Below are 7,421 nucleotides of genomic sequence, written 5' to 3'. Positions count from 1 at the left end.
GGGGAAGGACATGCGAGGAGCTGGACTTCCGGCACCCACAAACTTGGTCACGGCGGTTTTAGGGTGGCGCAACCGAAATGGGACGCCGCGAGGATGAGGAGCGTGTGGCGGCCTGAGAGCCCCTCTTCCCGCAATACAAAAACAAGCAAACCGGGAACTTTCTCTGGCAGGGTATCGTATTGACCCGGAAACAACACCACCACTCCGAATGTGAAACGGTTTGAGGCTCTTACGTGGGAATGCACCCGCTTAATTAGCTCCTTTATGGTTGCATTCTTATTGATGAATCAGAATTTCTAAATGGTTCATGCATGTTCCTCCGTAGGCTAAGGAGGTTGCTGCGGAAAGTGAAAAGGAAGCTAGTAGCGGCGCGGGGTCCACGAGCTCCTCGCGATTATTGCCCCGCCGGACAACCCTTTAAATAGGGCGTTGAATGCCCACAAGAAGAGGATCCATTGAGTAAACCGACGTCGGCTGGTCGTGTGGTCGGCGAAGGATGCTCTATGAAATGGTCGGAATACTATAAGTCGGGGAAAAAAGGAGAAAAAGGCCACCATCGATGAGAAGGAGGTCGCACAGCTCAAGGCACAAGTTGCGCGGGTGCGACATTGGTCCGGGAGCAAGTGCGGCAGCAAGTGCAACATATCGTGGAGACCCAACGAGAGGACGCAGCGACGACCGGTGGAGGACCAAGTGGGCACGGCGGCGCTGGCTCCATCATCCCTACCTTTGATGTTTGCCTGGTCTGGACGGGGCAGTGTACAGGGGAGGAAAAAAGGGCCTCCCCCGGTTCCCGAGCTGACACGGGCAGCAACTCCCACAACGTGGAGCCATCGGTGAGTCCGCGGGCGGCAACAATGGTGTCTCGGCGGCTGCCAACATTGGCGGCTCCCGCAGGGGCTCAGCATCCGGGCGGCTCCTGGCGGCTGGGCCAATCCCGGTGGTCTCCCGCGGCGCCAACCTTGGTGTCTCCTAGGCGCCATTCACTTGCAGCTCAATGCACCCGTCGCTGCGGATATTGATGTCGCCGCCCGGCACCGCGCCATGCAATGTTCGGCCACTCCATCGGCGGCATCGCCCGCCGGCTGCGAACGGCGCCTTCGACCTTAGCCGAGCTGGACGCCATCACTGGTAACCAACCCTCGTCTCCGGCGACTTCCATATCTGCCCATTCGAAGCTGCGCTAGCCATCCCTAACGCCCTACATGTTTTCCAGCAGGGTGCCGCCGCTCGATCGTCCCTGCACTGCTCTCACGCATTTTGTGAACGGCGAGCGGATCGATAAGTTGGCAGGGCAAAATCGCTCAACCGAGCAACATCCGGGCCAGCCATTACACGGTGTACCCATGGCACCCGGCGTGTATAGGATCTCAACCTGGCCCGGGTGCTTAGTGGCTACGACGACGTATCGGTACCTGGCTTTCAACCCCATGGCGCCGACGCAGGCGAGGTCCTTACGTCCACTCAATGCTTCAATCGGTCCATGGTTTTGGCCAAAGAGCCGGGTGCGTTCGGGGGCGGCGACACCACCCTCACGGAGCCAGCACCCCGAGCCGTGCCGGCGCTGCCACAGGCAAGACCACCCCAACGGTGCCGCCATCGGCCCGGGACGAGGACATGCATATGGCACAGGATCCGAGAACGATGGTCCGGACGAGGACGATGCGTTCGCCAACACGGATTGCACACTTCGATTTTCGGGGTGATGGACTACGATCTCGGTAGCCAACCCTCTCAAGCTGCCCATGAAAGCCTATTGCAACAAGCGGCGCCTATTACGATGCTCGGGAGACGCCTCCATTGCCGACTTCACCGAGGACTCAGCCGATAGCCGAGGTGAGAAGTGTTGATCGGCCCTAACACGACGTGGCTAGGCCGAAGAGGAGAATGCAGTCCCGATGAAATATGAAGCCGTAACGGGACGGAAGAAAGAAGAAGGACGCACAGAGTCGCGGCCAAACGGCAGCTCGCCAGCACCTATCCGCGGCTCGGGATCGGGGCCATCAGCGCCCAAGAATATCGAGGCGAGGGTGCGTGTGTCGGGTGAGCGGATGCTAATTCAAAGATTGTGCGATCTTTGCACCCGGTCCTATGCGATCTCTGGTTGACGGTATTCAGTTTATGGAGGAGCGAGTCTCGGGAGAAAGATCATGGATACCCGGTGTATATTGCCAAGGTGCCCTCGGGTCTTGGCTTTGTCGATAGTGGCTTCGCGGGAGAGGGTCTTCCTGTGATGTGATGACATCTTCGCCATCGCGAACGGTTATCCACATTGCACTACACCTTCATTCTCCTATGCTCGCTCGGCAAGGCGATGCGGATCATTAGACACAACATCCCGGACATCGCGATAGCCGACCCCTTCTACATGCGTGCCGTCCAGCAGCCGGCGCCGGAGGCCAAGGCGATCGCGAGTGGATACCTCAAAGACTTCTTTCACAGTGAACCCGAGAAGAAGTGTAACATCCTCTGCTGTGTTCTCGAGTAAGTCACCCCCTCACCGTGCCGGTCTTAACTCGTGATTTTTTTAGATTTCAATCGTCATGTTCTTAAACATTATGTGTTCTACGCGAGAGACAAAACACGCACACTCATCTCCATAACCCCGAAACGGCACCGTGCGCTTTGCCCAGGACAGTAAACAAGCAGTAGTAACGCAACAGTAGTAACGCGATAGAAACGAGTAAACAAGCAGCGATAGCGATATTTAGGAACAAGGCCTAAGGATTAGACTTTCACTAGTGGACACTCTCAACTTTGATCACATAACAGAATAGATAAATGCATACTCTACACTCTCTTGTTGGATGATGAACACCACTAATTGCGTAGGATTACACGAACCCTCAATGCCGGAGTTAACAAGCTCCACAATATTCAATGTTCATATTTAAATAACCTTAGAGTGCATGAGAGATCAACACAACTAAACCAAGTACTAACATAGCATGCACACTGTCACCTTCACACTATGTAGGAGGAATAGATCACATCAATACCATCATAGCAATAGTTAACTTCATAATCTACAAGAGATCATAATCATAGCCTACGCCAAGTACTAACACGGATGCACACACTGTCACCATTACACCGTGCAGGAGGAATAAACTACTTTAATAACATCACTAGAGTAGCATACAGATAAATTGTGATACAAAACACATTGCAATCATAAAGAGATATAAATAAGCACTTCACTATGCCATTCATAACGGTGAATAAGTATTCGTGAAATATAGCCTAAGAGACCCACACGGTGCACACACTCGTCACCTTTACACACGTGGGACAAGGAGTCTCCGGAGATCACATAAGTAAAACCCACTTGACCAGCATAATGACATCTAGATTACAAGCATCATCATATGAATCTCAATCATGTAAGGCAGCTCATGAGATTATTGTATTGAAGTGCATAGGAGAGAGATGAACCACATAGCTACCGGTACAGCCCCGAGCCTTGATGGAGAACTACTCCCTCCTCATGGGAGACAGCAGCGTTGATGGAGATGGCGGTGGTATCGATGGAGGAGCCTTCCGGGGGCACTTCCCCGTCCCGGCGGCGTGCGGAACGGAGACTCCTGTCCCCCAGATCTTGGCTTCGCGATGGCGGCGGCTCTGGAAGGTTTCTCGTACCGTGGCTTTTTCGTATCGATGTTTTAGGTCAGGGACCTTTATATAGGCGAAGAGGCGGCATCAGAAGGTCAACGAGGCGACGACACAACAGGGGGGCGCGGGCCCCCCCATGGCCGCGCCGGGCTATCGTCTGGGGCCCACAGGGCCCTCCTCTGGCGGCTCTCGGGTGTTCTGGAAGCTTCGTGGAAAAATAGGATGCTGGGCGTTGATTTCGTCCGATTCCGAGAATATTTCCTTACTAGGATTTCGGAACCAAAAACAGCAGAAAACGAGAAGCGGCCCTTCGGCATCTCGTCAATAGGTTAGTTCCAGAAAACGCATAAATATGACATAAAATGTGCATATAACATGTAGATATCATCAATAATGTGGCATGGAACATAAGAAATTATCGATACGTCGGAGACGTATCAACGACGGCAAGATGTGATGGTTCTGGATGTCGAGAACTGCTGCTGGGCGACAATGGCGAGAGGGCGGCAGGCGGCGAGAGGAAGGCGATTTGGAAGAGGAGATGTGGACGCTGCTGGGCGACGACGGCAAGATGTGATGGTGCTGGATGTCGAGAACTGCTGTTGGGCGACAATGGCGAGAGGGCGGCAGGCTGGCGAGAGGGCGGCAGGCTGTCGAGGGCGAGAGGACGGCGCGGTTCTGGGCGACCACGGCGAGAGGAAAGCGTGCTGGACGTGCTGGACGTGCTGAACTACTGCTGGGCGACAATGGCGAGAAGGCGGCAGGCTGGCGAGAGCGAGAGGGCGGCAGGCGGCGGCGCGGTGGATGGCGAGAGGTCGTGGTGCGTAACGTGTGGAACGGTTAGTTCAGCACGATCATATTTTTTCGTGGATGGATCAGTGGAGACGGTTTTGTTTCGCTGGTCCGCTCGTTCCCTGGTCCGCTCGTTAAAAGATGTGAGCAATTTCAGACGTTAGATATATGCTTTGAAAGGCTGAGATTTGTTGGATGGGATGCTCTCGCCCTTTTTAAGTAGGGGAGATGGTGTTCAAAGAATTCGTACTAATAGCATTGCCATTAACATGCAAATAAATGTGATGACCCAATGTACCACTGCATGGTGTAGTACACAAGTCGTTGACATAACACAGGTGAAACACCGTTCCACTCATATTACATCCCTCAGAGTGGTACAACAGAAACATATGCGAGTCCAAGGTATGTCTATATAAGGATACACAAACTGTTTACAGAAGATCAACACAGCCTCCTACTTTACAGTGAGGTAAAACTGCAAATAAAGCTCCAGAAGAACGACTCGTAGTCTAACTTATCGCTAGATCAAGCTTAAGAGCTACTTGGCTTGCTATAGACATCTAGCTACTTAGGTGCTAGGATTAGGGAAATGTTCCCTTCTATTACTAGTCTAAGTTTTCCACTCTAACTGATGCAGAAATTGACTCCATTGACTTCTTTGCTTGGATTCTTCATCTTGTTGCAATTGACTCCTTTGTCTTCGAGTTCCACGGTAGTTTCTCCTTCGATGCCTTGATCTAAGAAGGGGGTTCAAATGGGAGGGAATGAGTACGAGCGTACTCAACAAGTTCATATTAGGAAATAGGTGTATCATGCACTAGCTACAGCCATAGACCATAAAGTCGTAGGCGAATGCAAGTTTTCGTAAAAATTTCTTCAAAAGGTTTATTTTATTCTGAAAACTATGCCCGTCAGTCTTCGCAGGTTGACCAGAACTTCATGGAGTTGCTTTCCTGCCGCGTTCGTAATTCCCTTTCCGGAACAGGGAGTGACTGCCACAATTTGATACCCTCTGCAGAGGTGCGTTACTTTTCTCATAAGAGACCTTATCCTTGTTGCCAACCAGGTGACGTCTCTCCCGTCCACACTTCCTTGGTGTGAGGCTAGGTGTAAGATCCAAGTCCACACTGCCTTCTCCGCGACCCCGCAGATCCACCCTTTTGTAAGTCTGTCCTCTCCTTTATCTATGGGTAGACCGACCCAGGCCTTTGTTCTCACCTATACCATTAAGTTAGACCGTTCCGAACAACTCATGTGCCCTGTCCTATACACCATAGATAGACCGAACCGGACAACCCTTACAATCCTTCATAGACCCTTAATAAGTCTGCCCTCTCCTGTATCTGATGGTAGACCGTGACGGATCACATGTACCCACCTTTACCAAAGATAGACCGATACAGGCAACCCTTATCACTAGTCCGTTGGCATGCGAGAGGGAAAAAATACAACTGACTTCCCCAGAGCCATTATAGATCTTATGGTTAACGCGATATGTACGGCGCTAGAATCACTAGACGGCATTGGTACTTAGTCCTAGATGAGTAGTACCCTTGCAATGGAACCTCCACCAATCACAAATACCATGGTTCCATTGCCCACCACATAGTCATATTCATAATTGTAAAATAATACTTTGCTTTTCAATGCAAGAGTGATAAGTATAGTACTTTGCATATAGTTTGATAAAAATAATCAAATGACATGAGCAAGCGATGAACTTGCCTTTCTTGATCGCAAGATTATGCGGGCAAAAGCTTCGATACGTGAGAACTCCAAATGCTGAAATACCATCATCGTCCGGTAAGGACAATGTTTAAAGAATTGGCAAAGATGCTATAATGCATAGTATGAGATGCAATCGTCCCGAGCGTAACCTAACCTCGATGATTTAAGATTGGTGAATTGTAAAGATTTCTTTAGGGTTTGTTGCACTTTTAGAATGGTTCTCAAACAAGGTTGTTATTAGGTTTTGGTTATATTAGCAGCATAACCAAGTGATATAAGACATCATAACTAGCACACACATAAAGAATAGTGGTGGAACAATATGTAAAGAACAGTTGTCAATTTTAAGTTCTACAGGACATGGTTGATGATTACTTATATTATACTTCAAAAGAAAAACTTTTGAAGAACATGTTAATTAAGAAATAGTAAGTATTTCAAATAAGAACTATGGCTTCAATGGTTTGATTGACATTTGTATTTCAAAAGAATAACTTTTGAAGAACAGGTTCCATTAGAATAAGAACTAATATACATAGGAGCTATGGGCTTCTAGAGTTTATGATTGGATTCATCTAGTTCTTTAATAGGAACTAGTTGGGTTCTTAAATAGAATTGGTCTATATGTAACAAGTATTAGCAGGTTTATTACTATGGTTGATTATGGGTATCATATCACAGAATGATGGTCAAGGTGTTGCTATGAGTTAGGGTTTACTATGGCTTCACATTTGCTTCACTAAGTAATCACTAATGGTTTACAAGCTAACTGGTTTATTACTTTCTAAGTAGGGTTTAGTGGGATAGGAGCATGTTATGTGCATTACTACACAAAATTGGTGTTAGGGTTCATCACTAGGATTCTATTAGGGTTTGATGGTTGAGTTGATCCTAATGGTGTGGTATATAGGAGTGGTGATCAATGGTACTAATCCAATTAACAAGTTAGGGTTTGCTCCTAAGTGATACTAGGGAATTATATAGGTTTTAATTAAAAATAGGGACATGAAATGATAATTTCCATGTGACTTAGTTTTATGCTAGTGGATCATAAGCATGCATTCATTTGTTTCTTACTAGGGTTTTATAGGTATAGGTGGAGCTTATATGATCACATGGGCTAAACCCCTAGGGTTTTAGAATTGAAACAATTTATGATGAACACATAAAATAATGGGTTCAAGGTCTTACTTATATTAGAACTAGGGTTTCTAATTATGGTACAACTCTTGAAATGATAATTGGTAATAGAGATGTGGTCACTAATTACTTTGAAACAAATTAAT

Source organism: Lolium rigidum, chromosome 1 (genome assembly GCF_022539505.1).
Source record: "Lolium rigidum isolate FL_2022 chromosome 1, APGP_CSIRO_Lrig_0.1, whole genome shotgun sequence".
In the NCBI taxonomy this organism is placed as follows: Eukaryota; Viridiplantae; Streptophyta; class Magnoliopsida; order Poales; family Poaceae; genus Lolium; species Lolium rigidum.
This window is presented reverse-complemented; position numbering follows the sequence as displayed.